Source organism: Dasypus novemcinctus, chromosome 7 (genome assembly GCF_030445035.2).
Source record: "Dasypus novemcinctus isolate mDasNov1 chromosome 7, mDasNov1.1.hap2, whole genome shotgun sequence".
Classification (NCBI taxonomy): Eukaryota; Metazoa; Chordata; class Mammalia; order Cingulata; family Dasypodidae; genus Dasypus; species Dasypus novemcinctus.
The window spans coordinates 51,915,110-51,935,084 of NC_080679.1; the positions used below are offsets into that span (position 1 = coordinate 51,915,110).

A 19,975-nucleotide genomic window follows, 5' to 3' on the forward strand; every position below is an offset into this window, starting at 1 on the left:
TGGTTTTCTGTCTGCTGTTCTGTCAATTACTAATAGAGAGGGTTTGAAGTCTCCAACTGTACTAGAGATTTTAACATTTCTCCATTGCATTTTAATAAATTTTTGCCTCATATATTTTGATGTTCCATTGCTAGATGCACACACATTCAGGGTTGTTATGCCTTCTTGGATGATTGACTCCTTTATCATTATGTAATGCCACATTTTAATCTTAAAAAGGTTCCTTGTTCTGAAATCTATTCTGTCTGAGAATGAAATAGCTACTCCAAATTTCTTTTGATTAGTGTTAGCCTGGCACTCTATCCTTTGGCTTTTAATCTATTTTGTATTCATATTTAAGGGTTTCTTCTAGATAATAAATAGTTAGTCCTGGATTTTATTCACTCTGATAAACTTTGTCCTTTAATTGGTATATTTAAATTTAAAGAGATCATAGATAGAACTGAATTAATAACCACCATGTTTTCTATTCATTGTAGTTGTTCTTTGTTTCCTTTCTTTTACCTTCCCCATTTTTCTCTTTTCTCATAATTCAATATTTTATGATTCCATATTTTCTCCTCTCTTAGCATGTCAATTTCACTTGTTTTTAAAAGTTTTCAAATAGTTGTCTTAGAGTTACTGCATACATTTCCAGCTAATCTATGCTCAATTTCATATAACACCATATCCCATAATGGGTAGTACAGGTCATGTATAACAATTCCCAATTCCTCCTTCTCTTCTTTTATAATAGTGCTGATTTAATTTACTTATCTATAATGCTATATCACATTGTTGCTATAACTACTTTGAATCAATTTTTATTTATTTGAACAATTACTAAATAAAAAAAAAACAAAAGGTTAATTTTTAACTTTCATTTATTCCTTCCCTGATGCATTTCCTTGTTCTAAGTAGGTGCATTTGCATGTTTCTGCCCTATATGCTTTTCCTTCATTCTGAAGACTTTCTTTTGACATTTCTTGCAAAGCATATTTCCTTAGCAGAGATTTCCTAATTTTTCGTTTGTGTTTGAAAGTCTCCATTACTCCTTAAGGTTAATTTTGCTGCATACAGAATTCTGGGTTGGAATTTTATTGTGCATGTGTGTGTGAGTGTGTGTTTTCCGTAACTTTGCTCTATTCTCTTGTTGCTTGCATGATTTCTGAGGAGAAGTCTTATGTAATTCTTATCCTTTTTCTTCTATAAGTAACAAGGACACGTACACACACACACATAAGCACACTGGTTTTTGAGATATTTTCTTTGTCCTTGGTTTTCTGTAACTTGAAAATGAAATGCTTAGGTGTAAAAATGCTTAGAATTGGAATCCAGTGTAGAGTTTTCTGAGTTTTGGGGATCTGTGGTTTGGTGGCTGTCATTAATTTTTTAAAGTTCTCAGTCATTATTACTTCAAATATATCCTATCCTTCTTTTTCTCTTTTCTTTTTCTTATATTTTCAATACTCATTTGTTACACATTTTGTAATTGTCCCCAAATTTTTGGTGTTCTAATCCATTATTTTCATTCTTTTTTCTTCCTTTATTTCATTTTGGAAAACTTTTATTGACGTTACCTTTACTCTTTCTTCAGTCATATTCAGTCTACTGATGAATCCATCAAAGGCATTGTTCCATTTGCCATCATAATTTTTATGTCTAATATTTCCTTTTTGATTCTTTCTTAGAATTTCCATCTCTCTACTTGCTTACCCATTTTAATTTTTTACGTTTTGTCTTCCTTTTCCATAGAGTCCTTAGCATATTTTAAAAAATTATTCTAAATTTCCTATTGACAATTCCAATATCTGTGTCATATTTGAGTCTAGTTCTAATGATACTTTTTGTTTTTTTCAAGACTGTTTTTTATTACCTTTTAGCATACCTTGTAATTTTTGTTGTAAGGCAGGCGTAATATACCTGGTAATAAGAACTGAGGAAATTAGGCTTTTAGAGTAAGGTTTTATTTTAAGCTAGCTATGACTGGGCTGTTCTTAATGTTTGCTGTAGCTGTACTGCCAGAGGTGGCAGTTTCCTCTAGATTACTTTTTTTTTTTCACTTTTCCTCTTGTCTTTGGTTTTCCTTAAGAACTCTTTCTTAATTATAGTGGGAGTCTTCCCTCCATTAAAGTAAAATCCAATGTCTAGTCTAGGGGAGTGGGAGAGGGGGAGGGGATTGGGGGAGGGGAGAGGGACAGGTGGTCCTCTAAGACTAGGTCTCTAGGAGTTTATAACTATTCCACACACAGCCTTAAGCAATTCATCAGTCACTGGTTCCATTAGCTTCTGCTTTATGTAATTTTTTTTTCAAATTCTACTCAATTTATTCATTTTTTTAAAAGATATTACATTAAAAAAATATGAGGTCCCCATTCGCCCCCACTGCCCCCACCCCACCACTCCCCCCCCCCCAATAACACTCCCCCATCATCATGTCACATCCATTGCATCTGGTGAGTACATCTCTGGGCATTGCTGCACCCCATGCTTCATGTAAATTAATCTTGACTGTGATTCTCTGTCAATCTGTCCATATTTCCAGAAAGTGGCTTGTCCTGTCAACTCAAATCTCTTATGGATCAAAGAAAAGCCATTAATTTTCAGCCATTAATTTTCTCCAGATTGGAGATTCAAAGGAGGCTCTGCCAGAGGAATTCACTGAAGAAAAGTAACCCAACCTCCTGTCCCTTGTCCCTTGAAAACAGCTGACAGGGAGGAAGATGTCTGTTCCTCTGCTGGTGGGCTGTAGTAAGCCAGGTGTTTTAACCCAGCTTAATATCTTGGGCATGAGGGGGAACCCTTCCTGGTCTCCACCAGGGGTTGATAACATGATTTTTTATTGTGGCTTCATCTTTCTGTCCCTCACCATCCTGGCAGTTGAGAAGTACTGTTCTGGTCTGCTGACCCCCAAAAGCAGTCCCTCAGACAGTTTTGGCTCTTTCTCTGTTGTTTTTATGAGAACATTCAGCTCTGACTGTTAGTCTGTCACCATCTTCCCCTATTTTGATTGTCTAAGGGTAGAACCATCCTCAAAATTGCTGTCATATGTTAAAAAAATTTAAGAAAAACCTTTAGGTAAATAATGCAAATAGAGCTAAAATAAGCACCCTCATTAAATCAGATAAAAGTATTGAGAGTTTTTAACAATCTGTAAAATATATATTCTCTATTTTTCCAATCTTTAAATCTTCTGAAAAGACCACTTGCCAAGTGGTTGTTGAGTCTATACAGGAACACCCATTAGGGTTAATTCATCATTACCCAAGATAAGCAATTCTTTTTATGGATAATTTTGATGATACATTTTAGAAATGTAAAGTGTGAATGTAAGTGTGATAGATGATAGATTTTTGTCCCTAACAATTACTGGTATAATTCCATTTTTCTTCCATTATTGAGATCATTGTTTTTAGCTATCCCATGTCTGTCCTCATTTTAACTACCAGTCTGGATAGATATTATAACAAACTTTACTCAAGAGTGCTATTTGAAGAAAATTTTCTCACCTCTCACCAATTAATCCATCATTCAATTAATTAATTAAACAATTTTAAAAACTCCTCATTTATTTAAACAACACTGATTCTTTTGTTTAATGTCAACTTTTTAATTTATCTTATAGTTTGAGTACATAGATTGCATTCTAGACTGTTAGTATCCCTTTCAAAGTCTAGGTGGTTATACAAATATGAAGTAAATATTTTGTTTTATATGCATATTAGTTATCTCATAAAGTAACCATAGTTGCTTATGGAATATTGGTTGTGATCTGACAACCCAACGTATACTTAATTGTGACCTGGTAGATGCATGAGACTGAATTTTGCCAGAAAATTATTGTGAAAAAGAATTTGATTCAGAAGTGTCAATGACAAATTCTTTCCCAAGGAAATTTGCCTTTGTTAAGTTGGCAAAACCAGATTTTTAAAATTTTATTTTAGTTTTAGCAGAGGAATTTGGGTTTCTTCCTGCCTACTCTAAAGGATCATATTTTTTCTTCCCCAATAATTTACGGTGTTAAAATTTAATTACTACTATGAATTGCCATTTTTTTAGTCCAATAATTGCAGTTACAAGTAGTAGTTTGGTGCACAAAATTTTTAATTCCTAAATCAGAAATGTGATAGGGTATACATGTAGAGACCTTTTTACCAGAGAGAAAATAATAAAACACCCCTTAAACCTTATGCCCATTGATGTTTATGCAAAATGATATATAACAGGAAAGGGAAGAATTCCTGGGAAAATTGATTAATTCTACCTGTTAATTACCTATTTCTCCTTTATATTACATGTCTCTTACATAATTATGACTATATGGAGATTTCCAGGATCCACATGGATATGTTCAATAATATTTATATAGAAAGCTTGTTATATTAATTTTCATAAATTTGGCTGAGAATTAATAATCATGAAAGTTGTTTGCAAGAAAACAACAGATACATAAAAAATATTTGAACTTGCTCTCTCCTATATTTGTATAGCTAGTTCTCAGTCCTGAAGCCAACTCACTTGAAATATGTTTTTCAATCATTCTGTAGCAATTCCAGTCAAGGAATTTATGATTGCACTGTTATATACTTTCTAAATGAGCTAAGATCGACAAGGCAAGTCACAATCATTTCTGGCATTTGAAAGGTTAAAAAATGGTTCACTTCAATTTCCATGGCTATTTCTTTTGAATTTCCTTTTTAGAAATCACTGCCTAATTTAATTTGCCTTTTCTTACATTTTATTGACAGTATATTTATAAAACCAAAACTTTTACTCTATTTTAAGGTAACACTCTTTTTTCTTTCTTAAATCAACCTAATATTTAAAGATTCTTCTCTGTTATGATTGTTTAAAAAATATTTGCCTCCAGAAAACTATTGAGATGATATAGATTTGTGAAATATTATGAAAGTTTCATTTTGGTTCAAATAAATAATTAGTAACATTCACCTTATACATAAAAAAAATTTCTAAGACTGTATTCTTACTTTATCTAGGGAATAATTGATTATATTAATAAATGCATTGTTCCATAAACATCAATAAATATTAGGATAGTCAGTGATCCATTTAATCGATTTACAGAGTATTTATTATGATTCTAAGACCTACATACACTATCTTAATAATTTTCGAGGAATAGAATGAGGAGGAGAGACATCTGATATGAAATAAATGGTTAAAATTCTAAAGGATAGAAGAGAAAAAAATAGAGCAATTAATTACCTGCGGTCACCCCTCGGGCTGAAGTGTGGTTTGCTGGCCTGGCGGGGGAGCAGCCACGGCAGGCCAAGCCGCTGCCCCCATAATAGGGTGGCTGGTCGGACTCACTGCCACCCCTGAAGGGAGCTCGGCATGGGCGCAGAGTGCCCTCGGGTCTCCCCTTCTCGGCAGCCATGCTTCCGCGGCCGCCCCTCCTCCCGGATGGCGCCACACGATGCCTGTGGGGCGGCACCCTTCTTCTTCTTTCTCCCTGCGCAGGCGCAGGGGGGAAAATTCCAGTCTGCCCTTTTCCCCTCCCCCGACAGCAGCAACAGCCAGGCGTGGGCGGAAAAATCCAGTCTGCCCTTTTCCCTCCCCCCGACAGCAGCAACAGCCAGGCGTGGGCGGGAAACTCCAGTCTGCCCTCTACCCCAGCAACAGCAGCCACCAATCCCTAAACCCTGCCCCTTCCCCCAGCAACAGCGACAGCCAATCCCTAACCACCACCCCTCCCCTGTCCGGTACCGCCCACTGACCTTTCGCTGGCAACCAATCAGAACAGGGCGTGGCTTCGACCAATCAGCCTTCCCCAGCCCCTATAAAACTGTTGCCTCTCCCTCAGTCAAGTGGACTTGCGTGTTTACCTTGTCTCCGCGGTAGTTCTTCTGCCGTGCGCCCTCCAGTCCTGAGAGCCCCCGACAAGGGCCTGGCCTCCCTTGTCCCCAGTTCGTCGCCTGCTTCTCCAGGCGACCCCTTCGTCGCCGGCTTCGCCGGGCGACCCCGTCAGCCGAACCGCGCAACCCCTGTGAGACCGATCCCTCGTCTGCTGCCGGACCGACCCCTCGTCCCAAGTGGGACCGACCCTTTGTCCCAAGCGGGACCGACCCCTCATCCAGAGCTGGACCGACCCCTCGTCCGCAGCCAGACCCCACCTCTACCGACCAAGCAAGCCGCCGCAATTACCGAATTTATATTTTAAGCTAAGATGATGATCCTCATACTATTATAGATAAATTAATGCTGATGAACAATAATCAAAGTGACAGCAAATATTTATTAAGTGCCTACTATATACTGAGGAATATTCCAGGTATTTAGTATATATTGGAGATACAGATAAGACTCCTGCATTCATGAATCTCAATTTAAAGTTGGAAAGACACACAAGTAAATGAATTAAAAAATTGATGATGAATAGTGATGTGTTAAAAAGAAAAAGAATGTGAAGTATTTGATTAATATAGCATACTGAACTTCCCTTGCTTCAAAAACAGATATTCAGAATGAAATTAAATAGACAAGAAAGTAAGTTTCTAATTGACTGGATTCAAAGAAATGGAAATTCCCAGTCTCCAAAAATAAAAATGGTAACTCAACTAAATTAGAGAATTAGAGATATGTACAATCTTTATTAGCTGGGAAATGTAGTTTGAATGTCCAAGGAGGTAGAGGAATCACACCCAAGTGCCTTCTGGCTCACTGTATGCAGGACCTTACTTACCAAAGAAAGCCGGGAGTCACAAGACTGCCACCCCTTAACAGGAGAACAAACAAACCCTACCATCTCAGGTAAATAAATAAAATCTTACTAGCTCATGCAATGATGGATACAGGACATGTTAAATTATAACAAAAATGTATAAAAGTCTATAGGCTAAAATGTAAACCATAATGTAAAACGTAAGGTAACTAAAAATATAGAAAATTATACATTCTAAATTTAAACCATAATGTAAACCAAAATGATACCATGTTTGAAAGCCTTGTTTCAATATCTGTAAATATAAATATATCAGCAAATATAACATGAACAGGTGAAAAGATCACTGCTGGGAAAGGGGGAAAAGGATTTGATGTTGGATATATGGGAATTTCCTATATTGTATATGTGAATTACTGTGATCTAAAACTTTTGTGAAGACAAAATTTAAAATTAGAAGAAAAAAAAAGAAAGGATGTAGACACTGAAAAAGAAATGAAAGAAATTGCCTTGCTACTGTACATACAGTGTAACACTTATTGCAGTGATGAAAGGCAAATCATCAAAAATAAAGTTTTATAGTATTTTTCACTTTTAATACCCCAATTCATTTTTAATTTAGTTTTTCTAAATTAGTATGTATTCTCTTTCTAATCTTTAAACCCATTACTTATTTCATTTTCCTATTAATTCAATTTGGCAATATATCAGGCTTCATTTTTTAACAAGTTTGGACCACAGAGAGATTCAACTATGGCAGGGGAAGAACACTGGTGTGGGATGTTATTGATGGGGGGCACATGGTTGGGAGGGAGTTCTCCAGGGCATATATATAGGATACATAAAAATGTTCGGATATATGTTGGGTATTTTCTTTTCTTCTTTTTTTTTTTTTTTTTTTTACAGGTGAACCATTTTTATTATGAGAAGAAGAAATAAGGGTGAGAAGATAATAGCTTTTCAGACACCAAGTACTGTCACGTATTAGAATTAGAGTTGTTGCAAAAGGACCAAGGAAGGATGTTTTGCTTGTCCAAATAAAAACCTAAGACCTCTTCACAAAGCAATTTTGAGTCATGTCAGCTGATACAACATATCAAAATGAGCGAAAACACACATGATGTAATTACGACTACATAGGTCATTTCTATTTAATTGAAATATTCATATTTTCAGAGAGATAATGACAAATTAGAATTTGCCCACAGATAAAAGACCAGGACAATGAAATTCTTACAGACTACCTCAGATGAAAGAGTTGAAGAATTCAGTTAAATATTTACTGAACAAACACAGAATAAATGAAAAGGGGGTATTTTAACCTGAAGATAAAATAAACAAGTCCAAATGTTCAGAGGGCTGTCATACACACAAAATGAAAGATTGGTCGTTCGGTGTTTCTGTAAAAGGCAGAACTTGAACTGAGGGATAAATACAACCAACCGACAGGCTGCAGTGAGCGTTGTACAAAGTGTATCGCTTATCTTCATAGCTGCTCTTCCAATATCATGCATTCCAAAATTTTCTTTTCTTCTGAAAAGAGATATTATAACTTAACATTCTCCATGAAAGTCTTAAATAAGTTGCATTTTCATGGCAATCCCTCCACTGCCAGCAATGGATGCATGCACAGCATCAGAAAATGTCTAAAGTTAACAAACTGGTTTTTTTGTTTTTTTTTTTAATTTCAGAGAATAAAATTTTTGTTTATTGAGACTCCATTTATGTTTTTAAATGTCTGCATTTTTATGAATAATGTAATTATTCATTTATTCTCTCCTTTATTTTTCTTTACATTTTTTTTCTTGTTCTGAAATGACCTTTATTTATTTTATTTTTTTTATTGACTTTGTAATAATATTACATTAAAAAAATATATATATGAGGTCCCATTGAACCCTACCACCCCCACCCCACCTCTCCCCCCCCCAGCAACACTCCCTCCCATCATCATGACACATCCATTGCATTTGGCAAGTACATCTCTGGGCACCCCCGCACCCCATGGTCAACGGTCCACACCATGGCCCACACTCTCCCCCATTCCATCCAGTGGGCCCTGTGAGGATTTACAATGTCCGGTGATTGCCCCTGAAGCACCATCCAGGGCAGCTCCATGTCCCAAAAACGCCTCCACCTCTCATCTCTTCCTGCCTTTCCCCATACCCATCAGCCATCATGTCTACTTTTCTCAATCCAATGCCACCTTTTCTATGTGGACATTGGATTGGTTGTGTCCATTGCACCTCTATGTCAAGAGGAGGCTCAGATTCCACATGGATGCTGGATGCAATCCTCCCACTTTCAGTTGTAATCACTCTAGGCTCCATGGTGTGGTGGTTGTCCTTCTTCAACTCTATCTTAGCTGAGTGTGGTGAGCCCAATAAGTCAGATTGTAGGTGCTGGAGTCTGTTGAGGCTCAGGACCTGGCTATCACATTGTCAGTCCAGAGATTCAAATCCCCTAAATATATCTTAAACCCCGACACTAACTGCACCTCCAGCACATTAGCATGAAAGTCTTATGAAGAGAGATCCCATCTGAGTCCAGATTCATCACACATAAACACCAGTTCCAAAGAGGGGCCATCTGACCTGGTAGTTAACCCCATCGGCCATGACCATAACTCCCATGGGTCTCTTTAGCCCTCAAAGGAACTGATATCTGGGGGTTGTATCTGCTTTATCTGTCTCTCAGACTCTGCTCAGTTGTGCATAAGGGCAATCCTTCTGACAGCCTCCAGACTGTTTTTTAGAGACTCGTAGCCATATAAACTCATTTCTCCTTTCCATTTCCCCCTTACATTAGGTCAAACAGCACTGTTTTTTAAAGGAAACGTTCTTTTGTTCTTCAGCTGTATTTTAGTATTCTACATTGGTATGTCTCAGGAGATGGGAAGAAAAAGAGAGCATATTCTCCATCAGGGGTGAGTCTGACTCACCAGCGACTGTGATATTGCCTTCTGGGAAGAGCCCTCCTCAACCCCAAATGAATCACATGATTATCAACCAATGGTACCGATGGAAGTGTGTTCTCTATGGGGGCAGGGAGAGCAGGGAAAACAGCTGATAACCACTGCTCCATGGTAAACAGGAGAACGAGGTTTCTGAGTCACTAGGAAAAGTAACCTCGCCATGTAATACTGATAGGCTCCATCCAAACTGAGGAATATCACAAAATGCGAACTGTTTCAACTTCTATTCAGCACAATGCTAAGGACAAAACATATATAATATTTTCTATGTTATATATGTATTTTATCACATACTCCATAAGGAATGCCGAGGTACTTAATCCATTCAATAAATTGAAAATAAAAAATTTACATTTCTCTCTTTGTCAGTATACAGGATTCAGAAGGTGGATCTTGAACTCTGAATGACAAATCAGTTTAAAGGAAAGCCACATAATCGGTCAGTCTGGCTAACTGCTGTTCATTAGGGATTGGTGGGATTGGGGCAGGCTCTAATAAGGGAATAAACCTTATTAAAAGAAACATCCAGGGCTCCTGCAACTGGCTTTTTGGGCATAACCATTCTCCTGGTGGAGTCAGCTTGCCATCCTTGTTCTAAAATACCTTTCACAGCCTCTTCTACAGGAAGCCCGACAAAGGCTGCAAAGTCGTCCACGATTATGAAGGTATATGCTTAAGAAACCAGGGTGAAGGTTCCTCTCCTTGTTGCATCTCTTAGTGCTCCAATGATTGGCTGAACCGTCTCAGTCCACTGGTGGGCGTTGATGGTCATGTAGATCCCAGGGAAGTCTCTCTGCCAGATTCTCTGTCCTATCGACCAAACTCCCCCAAGTTCAGAATTGGTAGATCTTATAGCAGGTGGTATTCTTTTCCAAAGATATCTTGCTTTATTCATGTCATTATGAAGCAAATATAGAGCTAAAAGCTGACAGTACACAGGGGCTGTGGCAATTCCTCCAGGAGCCTCGAGCTCTGATCCAGCAACTTTTTGAAACTGAAGGCACTTTCTGCCATTACTGCCACTGGCATCTTCCCTGCCGGTCCAGCCGCTGCACCTTCGTGAGAGCCAGACCCCAGACTCTATGCTGGGTATTTTCATAGTAGTTACAGTTATGAATGACAACTGAGGGAGTGCTGAGTTCCTACCCAGGGGAGCCCTGCCACACTCCTTTATGGAACAGCAACAGTCCCCCAAGTGCAACGACAATGACCAATGAAGAAGGATGACCCAACAAGGAACCCTTGATACTGATGACTATGCTTATGAACCTGTGTGCCTGAAATATGAACTAGGTCTAGAGCTGCAGGGTGCCTAAGAGTTACCTCCTGAGAGCGTCCATGTTGCTCAAATGTGGCCACTCTCTAAGCCAAACTCAGCATGTAAATGTATTACCTTCACCCCAGTGTGAGACATGACTCCCAGGTATGAGCCACCCTGGTGCCATGGGATTACTACCAATCACTAACAGGTCATGCAACTAAAAAAAGACCTTGAATTAAAGGGTCAATTTAGACTAGTACGATATCTCAGCCTACATGTTGGATCATATGTTAAAAACTGGTTTTTGACCTTGAATAAAAGGGGGAAATGGAAAGGACAAATGAGTTTATATGGCTAAGAATCTTCAAAAGAGTCAAGAGATCATCAGAGGGGTGGCGCTTATGCACACCTCAGCAGTACACCAGAGACAGCCAAAGTAGACACACCCCCAGGTACTGGTTCTCCTGAGGGCTACAGAGACACACAGGTTCTAAGGTTATGGCAGATAGCTCTGGAGTTCAATGCCATGTCAGTTGGCCCTACTTTGGAATTTGTGTTCCTAACTGTGATGGAGTTGGATTCAGATATGACCTTTCTACACATGCTTCTACTGTCACTTTACTGAACCTGTGGTTGGCACTAGGGTTGGTGTATACTCAGGAAACTTGAACCTCTGGACTGTCCATGTGCCAGCTGGGCCCTGAGCCTCAGCAGTGTTGCAACTCCTGGTTCACTGGACTGGTTCGTTGGACTTACCCAGGTCAGCTAACAGGGAGATAAAAATGGTCAACCACCACACCAGGGAAATGAGAGTGGCTACAACTACAAGCAGGACAATTGCATCCATCATCCATGTGGAATCTAAGCCCCCTCTTAATATAGAGGTGTAGTGGGCTTCACCATCACAGGGTCCACAGGATGGAAGGATAAATTATGGATTAGAGTGGACTTATTGATATTCTAATATGGAATTATTATGACTAGTAATGGAAGAAATTGTAGCATTGATGTGAAGCAAGTGGCCACAGTAGTTGCTGAGGGTAGGGAAAGGGAAGAAGAGATGTGATGTGGGGGCATTTTCAGGACTTGCAGTTGTCCTAAATGATATTGCAGACACAGATGCTGAACATTATATATCCTGCCATAACTCACTGAATGTACTGGGGGAGAGTGTAAACTACAATGTAAACTGCTGTGCATGTGGTGGAGCAGTGCTCCAAAATGTATTGACCAAATCCAATGAATATGCCACATGATGAAAGAGGTTGTTGATGGAGGAGTGGGGTGAGGGGTGTTGAGGGGTATATGGGAGCCTCATATATTTTTTGAATGTAACATTTTTTGTGATCTACATATTTTCAAAAACATACAATTAAAAATTGGGGGGGAGTGGACTTGACCCAATGGATAGGGCATCCACCTACCACACGGGAGGTCCTCAGTTCAAGCCCCAGACCTCCTTGACCCATACGGAGCTGGACCACGCACAGTGCTGATGCGTGCAAGGAGTGCCGTGCCACACAGGGTTGTCCCCTGTGTAGGGAAGTCCCACGCACAAGGAGTGCACCCCATAAGGAGAGCTGTCAAATGTGAAAGAAAGTGCAGCCTGCCCAAAAATAGTGCTGCACACATGGAGAGCTGACACAACAAGATGACGCAACAAAAAGAAACACAGATTCCCAGTGCCACTGATAAAGATAGAGGTGGTCACAGAAGAGCACGCAGTGCATGGACACAGAGAGCAGACAATTGGAGTGGGAGGGGAGAGAAATAAATTAAAAAATAAAATAAAATAAATTGATGGGGTGGGAACCTCTTATGTTTTTTAATGTAACATTTTGTTTGATCTATTAACTTTAAAAAAAGATAATTTAAGCAATTTTTTAAAAATCTTATTGTCTGCCTAGAACTGTATGAAAAAAAGAAAATGAAAATTCAAGTACTATTTAGTGAGGTCATGAAGTCCAAATTCTAAATTCATACACTCCACGTGTGCATGAAATGGGAACCTCTGTGTGTCCAATCAACTCAAATGCTGATTCAAAACAACAAAGAACATAAAGGTAAAGGAAGGCCACTCCTCAGGGAAGTTCAGAATAGAGGCCCAAGAATACAACACCCTTCACCAACTGAGTGAACAGTTTTCAGGCAACCACAAGAAAAGTTAGCTGCCATTTAATTTGCATCAGAAGAATTAGTGATCATTTTTCATATTTAAAGAAATTTTAAATTAACAATATTTACTATATTAGCTAAAATCAAGAAAAAATTGATCAATGAGGAAAGAACAAGGAGGTACAAAATGAAGAGGTATTTGTAAAATACCAGAGTAAATATTTTAAACAATTAAACATAGTCATTGTGATAGTTAATTTCTTGTGTCAGCTTAGATAGGTTATTGTGTCCATTTGTTAGGATAAATACTAGCCTAGTTGTTATTGTGTTGTTGTTTTTTTTTATTGATGAGATTAACATCTACAATCAGTTGACCTTAAGTAAAAGAGGTTACTCTTTATAAGGTAGGTGGGCCTCATCTAATCAGCTGGAAGTCCTAATAGGAAGACCTGAGGGTTTCAGGGATCAAGAAGGAATTTGCTCTTAAGACTACACCCTTTATTATTACAAAGTCAATAAAAAATAAAAAAATTAAAAAAAATAAAAATAAAAAAAAAAGCAAAAAAATAAAAATAAAAAAATAAAAATAAATAAAAATATATATTAAAAAAAAAAAAAAAAAAAAAAAAGACTACACCCTGCACTCTTTCCTGAATATACAGCCTAAAGAATTCAGACTCAAGAATTCAATAGCACTCTCATCACCATTTACAGCCTCCAGTATGACCTTCTTTTTTGGATTTGCTAACCCCTAAAATTAACTGTATCATTAATACATACACAGGGTTCTGTTTCTCTGGAAAACCCTGAGTGATACCATCATTAAAATTAATTAATTAGTTAATTAATTAATGGATGTCTTCATTGAAAAGTAAGCCAGATAGAGTTGAAACAATAAAAAGTAAATAAGGAAATAATTCTGAAGGTATAATCCTGAATGTAACAGAGTGAGATAAATTTAAATAATAGATAAAGGAAGAGGTGAAAGACATTTAAGAATTACTTAAATGATGCATACTTCCCATAGGGGATTGAAACAAGGAGATTTGAAAAATTGTGAAAAAGTCCATTTTTTTAAAAAAGTCAAAATGTTAAAAATCATACCTAATTTCTAAAATGATATATATTCATTTTCTTATTCAGCAGTCAAAATGGATATAAGCAGTATATATTTTATTAAAGGAACTCACACCAATTTATGATGAGGTGAAACTGCAAACACCAAAATAAAGTTCTTTTTAAAGCACTTATATAAGAAAGAGCAGATTACTTCTTTTAATAATTAAGAAAGGTATTTTATTGGGTGTATCAGTCAGCCCAAGCAGTGCTGATACAAAGCACCAGAACTCTGTTGGCTTTTATAAAAAGGTATTTATTTGGGGTAGAAGTTTATAGTCACAAGGTCCTAAAGAATCCTACTCAAGGTACCATAAAAGGTACTTTCTCACCCAAAGTCATTAGCCATGTTTTGGAGCAAGATGGCAGGAGATGTCTATGAGGGTTCAGCTTTCCTTCTTTCTCTTAAGGCTCCATGATCCCAGCTTCTTCCAGTTTTGGCTATAGGCTTGTATAAAGCTAGTCTCTCTCCCAGGGACTTGTTTTTTTCCAGGCTCAGCTGCTCAGTTCTCTTCCCTAAGACTCTATCAGGCTCATCATCTCTCTTCCCACAGCCACAGGATCATTTCTGATGAGCGGTCTCTCTTCCTCTGTGTTCTCTTTCTCTGTTCTTTTACTTCCATATGAGAGTCTGTTTTATCCCCAAGACGGCTGGGACTTGATGCTGAGTCACTTTATTGATATGGTTGGATTAGAGTCCTAATCTTAACATAATTTAATCAGACATCTCAGCTGAATCTAATACATTCAAAGGGTTATCACACTGTTGCATCATAACCTGAACCCACTTCCCTAGCAACAGCTAACAGCACAAAACCACAAGTCCGCCCACAAGTTTCTGCCAATCCCCAGCCGCCCCGTAGCCCTCACTCCTCCTGCTCTACCCCGCCCTCCTCATTCTCTATATAACCCACTGCACTTCCTTAATAAACCGGACTTGCGTACCAGACCTGGTCTCCGCGGCATTCTTTCTCCCCTCGCTGCGCGTCCTCCACGCCTGAGAGCCCCTCTGAGGCTGTCTGCCGCAGCCTCAGACGCCTTTGCGGCCAGCTGACCCCTCCAAACCCCCCCGTCAGCGTCGGGGTGCAAGCCGCCCCAGCCGCATCACACCTCAGGAACTGACTAGTTTACAAACATAATCTGTATTTCCTTTTGGAATTTGTGAATAATATCCCACTGCTACACTGGGTGAATAAATTTGTCAGATTGCTCTAGCTTCTTGATATACAAACCTGCTACCATTATATAATGGCGCTCTCCATCCCTAACAAGGGTTTTGTCTCACAGTCTATTTTGTGCAATATTCATTTGGGTAAGCCATAATTCATTTGAAAATTATTTGCCTGAAATTTTTCCTTCCCTTAATTTTAAATTTTTATATTTACCTATATTTTAGTGATGTTTCTTTAAGGAGCTCAAGTTTAAACTTTATATAAAAACTGTTTATCTTTTTAATTGTTAATTAAATATTAATTAATAAAATTAAATTATAATTAACATATATGCTGTAAGTACTGAGATACTCTCTTTAAAATTAGTTTAAGTATACACATAACTATGTACTCCTTTTCCTTTTATTCTTTTTCAAATATATATTTGAATTGATATCTACATTCCCAGGATTAACTTTGTTTATTATAGAGATATTGCCCCTTTTATTTTATTCTTACACATTTTTAATGGATAAGAGCATGCAATTTGCCATTTCATATTCTTAAGTATTTTTTTGCATAGCAAATTTTTAAATTTTGATGTATAATTTCTCCGTGCTTCCTTAAATAGATTGTGCATTTGATATCAAGCCTAAGGACTCTTTGCCTAGAGCAGATCCCAAAGATTTTCTTGTTTTCTTTTTCTGTTTTATATTTTTGCCACTTATATTTATGTCATTGATTCATTTTGCGTTAAATTTTTATATAAAGTGTGAGACTTAGGTCTTGGTTATTTACTTATTTATTTTTGCCTATGGATGCCCACATGGCTCAAATGGACATTTCTCTGTTGTTTCTAAATATTTACATATATTTTCTGGGTTTTCTATTGAAAAGAATCAATGGCAATGAAAATTCGGATTTTTTCCTTTTCCAATTTTTCTTTCTTCCCTTTCTTTCTTCTTTTTTCCTTTTTTTCTATTTCCTTCCCTTCCCTTCCTTCACTGTCTGTTTGATTTGATTTGATTTCATTTCATTTCATTTTATTTCTCTCCTCTTTCTTCTGAACTACTGACTTGGGTTTTCAAACAATATTGAAAACAAAGTTGCGATATAGTAGACATTCTTCTTTTACATTTAAACATAAAGATATTTATTTATTCTAATAGTCTATGATTTAATTCATTCAACTATGAACAAGACAGTTCCACCCATCTGCCTCATGGGATCTAAGCCCTCTCTCTGTTAGAAGCAGAGCATGCATCAACATTTGATTTTTAATTTTTATAACCACTCTTGCTACATCTTTTTTGTTTATATTTTCTTCTATCCTGTTTATGATTGAATTTTTCTATAAATTTACTTTTTAAAATTTTTCTTGGTTTTAGCTAGATCTGAGATTGAGGCAAGAATTTGGATCATAAAATCGTTTGATTAATTTTTCTTTTTGTTTCCTAATGAATCTATAATTTTTGTCTTTTGAAAATTTGATAGAATTATCTATAAAATTAAATATCCGGTTAGTTGCTGCTGTTGTAAGATTGAAAATACAGATTTAGTTTTGTTAGTAATTACTTTTAAAACTATTCCTTCTTGAGTTGATTATGGATAATGGTTATAGAACCCTCTTTCTTCATGCTATTGTTATAGATATGATTATGGTTTATAAAATGGTTAATGACTATAACACTATCACATTTGTTCTTGAATTAATTATGAAACATTTTTCTTGACCCCAGACTTTTCTTAATTATCTAAAACTTTAAGATAATTAGTATAAGGTTATAAAAATTATTTTATTCTTTTCAAGTAATTCTCTACTGCATTAGTAAATATGTCCTTTCCATTTTTAAAATGATTGCATCTTTTATTTCTCCTGTCTTGATTTATGGTGCTGGTGATTTTTGAAATACAGTTTTTCAAATAACATTTTTTTTCCATATTGACATTCTTTACTGTATATTTGCTTCATATCTTATTAATATTTCCTCTCATATTTAATATATCCTTCACATTGTTTTATTTGGATCTATTTACTTCTAAATTTATACACGGGTGTTATTTAATTAACACTTATATGTCTTTTATTCTAAAAATATTGCATTTATGGCTTTAAATTTTCATTCACATACAAAATTGACTTCCTCAATTAAAAATAATTTTCAGTTTTTAATGATCTCTACTTATCTTTATGGTCTGTTCTTATGTTCTTAATGAACTATATTTAAATTTTAAATTTTAAGAATTATGGATTTTTCAGTTTCCCTTAAATCAATTATCTCTAAGTTAACTACATATTTGCGACGGTTTGCTCGGTCGGTAGAGGTGGGGTCTGGCTGCGGACGAGGGGTCGGTCCAGCTCAGGACGAGGGGTCGGTCCTGCTTGGGACGAGGGGTCGGTCCCGCTTGGGACGAGGGGTCGGTCCGGCAGCAGACGAGGGGTCGGTCTCACAGGGGTTGCACGGTTCGGCTGACGGGGTCGCCCGGCGAAGCCGGCGACAAGGGGGTTGCCCGGAGAAGCAGGCGACGAACTGGGGACAAGGGAGGCCAGGCCCTTGTCGGGGGCTCTCAGGACTGGAGGGCGCACGGCAGAAGAACTACCGCGGAGACGAGGTAAACACGCAGGTCCACTTCATTGAGGGAGAGGCAACAGTTTTATAGGGGCTGGGGAAGGCTGATTGGTCGAAGCCACACCCTGTTCTGATTGGTTGCCGGCGAAAGGTCAGTGGGTGGTACTGGATGGGGGAGGGGTGGTGGCTAGGGATTGGCTGTTGCTGTTGCTGGGGGAAGTGGCAGGGTTTAGTGATTGGTGGCTGCTGTTGCTGGGGTAGAGGCAGACTGGAGCTTCCCGCCCACGCCTGGCTGTTGCTGCTGTGGGGGGGGGGGGGGAGGGAAAAGGGCAGACTGGATTTTTCCGCCCACGCCTGGCTGTTGCTGCTGTCGGGGGAGGGGAAAAGGGCAGACTGGAATTTCCCCCCTGCGCCTGCGCAGGGAGAAAGAAGAAGAAGGGTGCCGCCCCACAGGCATCGTGTGGCGCCATCCGGGAGGAGGGGCGGCCGCGGAAGCATGGCTGCCGAGAAGGGAAGACCCGAGGGCACTCTGCGCCCATGCCGAGCTCCCTTCAGGGGTGGCAGTGAGTCCGACCAGCCACCCTATTATGGGGGCAGCGGCTTGGCCTGCCGTGGCTGCTCCCCCGCCAGGCCAGCAAACCACACTTCAGCCCGAGGGGTGACCGCACATATTGGCCTGAGAATGAGAATTATATGATGTCAGATATTTATATTCCTTTCATTATTTTCAATGAAAACATAATTTTTTAATAGCTTTGCCTGTTTTGGCTATATATTTTTCAATAGCATCATGAGCAAAAGAGGAAATTTTATTTTTTAACCTTCTAAACTAAAACACAATCTTTCATTTTATGATTTTTCTACATCAAACTTTCCCTGCTATCCATATTATTGTAAGATATTTTTCAAAGAATATTTAAAACATTTGTTCCCAAAATAAACTCATACTTTTAACTTTTCTGTAGCATAGTAACTTCTTTTGAAAACCTGTAGTGCTCTCTTTATTTCCACAGTGCTATAGTTTTCTTCATCTGAAACATTTACACCAGAAATGATATACTTTCTGACTCAATTTAATTAAATTACTCAAGCAAATGAACATTAAACCTGGTTTGTTTCCTTGAATAAGATAATTTTCTAAGTCAATAATATCTTTTCTTCAATTTTGTTGCACTATTTAAAATAGGTTTAATATGTTTTCCAGTTTATATCTAAAACAATGCCAGCTTTTCCAAATTGATGTCATCATTCTAAAGCCAATTTTAAATAACTGACCTCTCCCAATTGAAATGACCTGAAGATGTATTAATTTGGATTGTTTTATTGCTAAGACCTAGAGAGAATTCTCAAATATATATATATAAAATTTAAATGAGTTAAAAATGAAAGCTACATTTTAAATACTTATATTAACTTTAGCAAAGCCCCATTTCATTTTACAATTTATTAAATTTTAAAATCATATATCTAAAATTTTCTCCTACACTCCATAGTATTAAATTGCAAAGTCATTATCAAATGTGCATCATGATCTGATGATAACTGTGCTGAAGTCGTGGCTTATTTAGTACAAAAAGAAAACAGAATCTTTCAGAGTAGGATAATGAAATATTACTGCTTTATTTCATTGTTACTCATTTGTTCACCAGACACAACAAATTTGGGATTATGATTTATATTTCAAGAATTTCTGCATTTTTGTTGTTGCTGTTGTTGTTAAACATTGATAAAAGAAAAAATAAACCTATGCTTCCTTTATCTGATTAGCAGATTTCCAATGGATTACCTGAGAGTAATCTTTTTTATTTGCTTCAATTTAGAACACTCGATTTTTATAAAAGAATACCTTAAGTACTAGAATTTATTTGGAAGAATGTACAATAAGACTTCATTTTTATGCAAATATATTTGCATAAACAATCAAAATTGAGTCTAAATAATAGGAAGTTATGTAATTTTAAAAGTCTAACTTTTAACAGATATGCTAAATCATTAGGGTGTATATGTGTGCTTTTTCTTTGTAATATAGTTATTTAATTTTAAGATTTTGTCACATTTTAATAATGAAAGCTTTACACTTTTACCTCAGTTTATGCCTTTCCAGTTAAAAACTAGAATAGATGGACC

The 19,975-nt window shown here is 37.4% G+C and overlaps 1 pseudogene; it reads right to left on the reverse strand.

Moving 5' to 3' along the window:
- Positions 1 to 10,052: 10,052 nt before the first annotated feature.
- LOC101411414 (COP9 signalosome complex subunit 8 pseudogene) lies at positions 10,053 to 10,664 on the reverse strand (annotated as a pseudogene).
- Between the last annotated feature and the right edge of the window lie 9,311 nt (positions 10,665 to 19,975).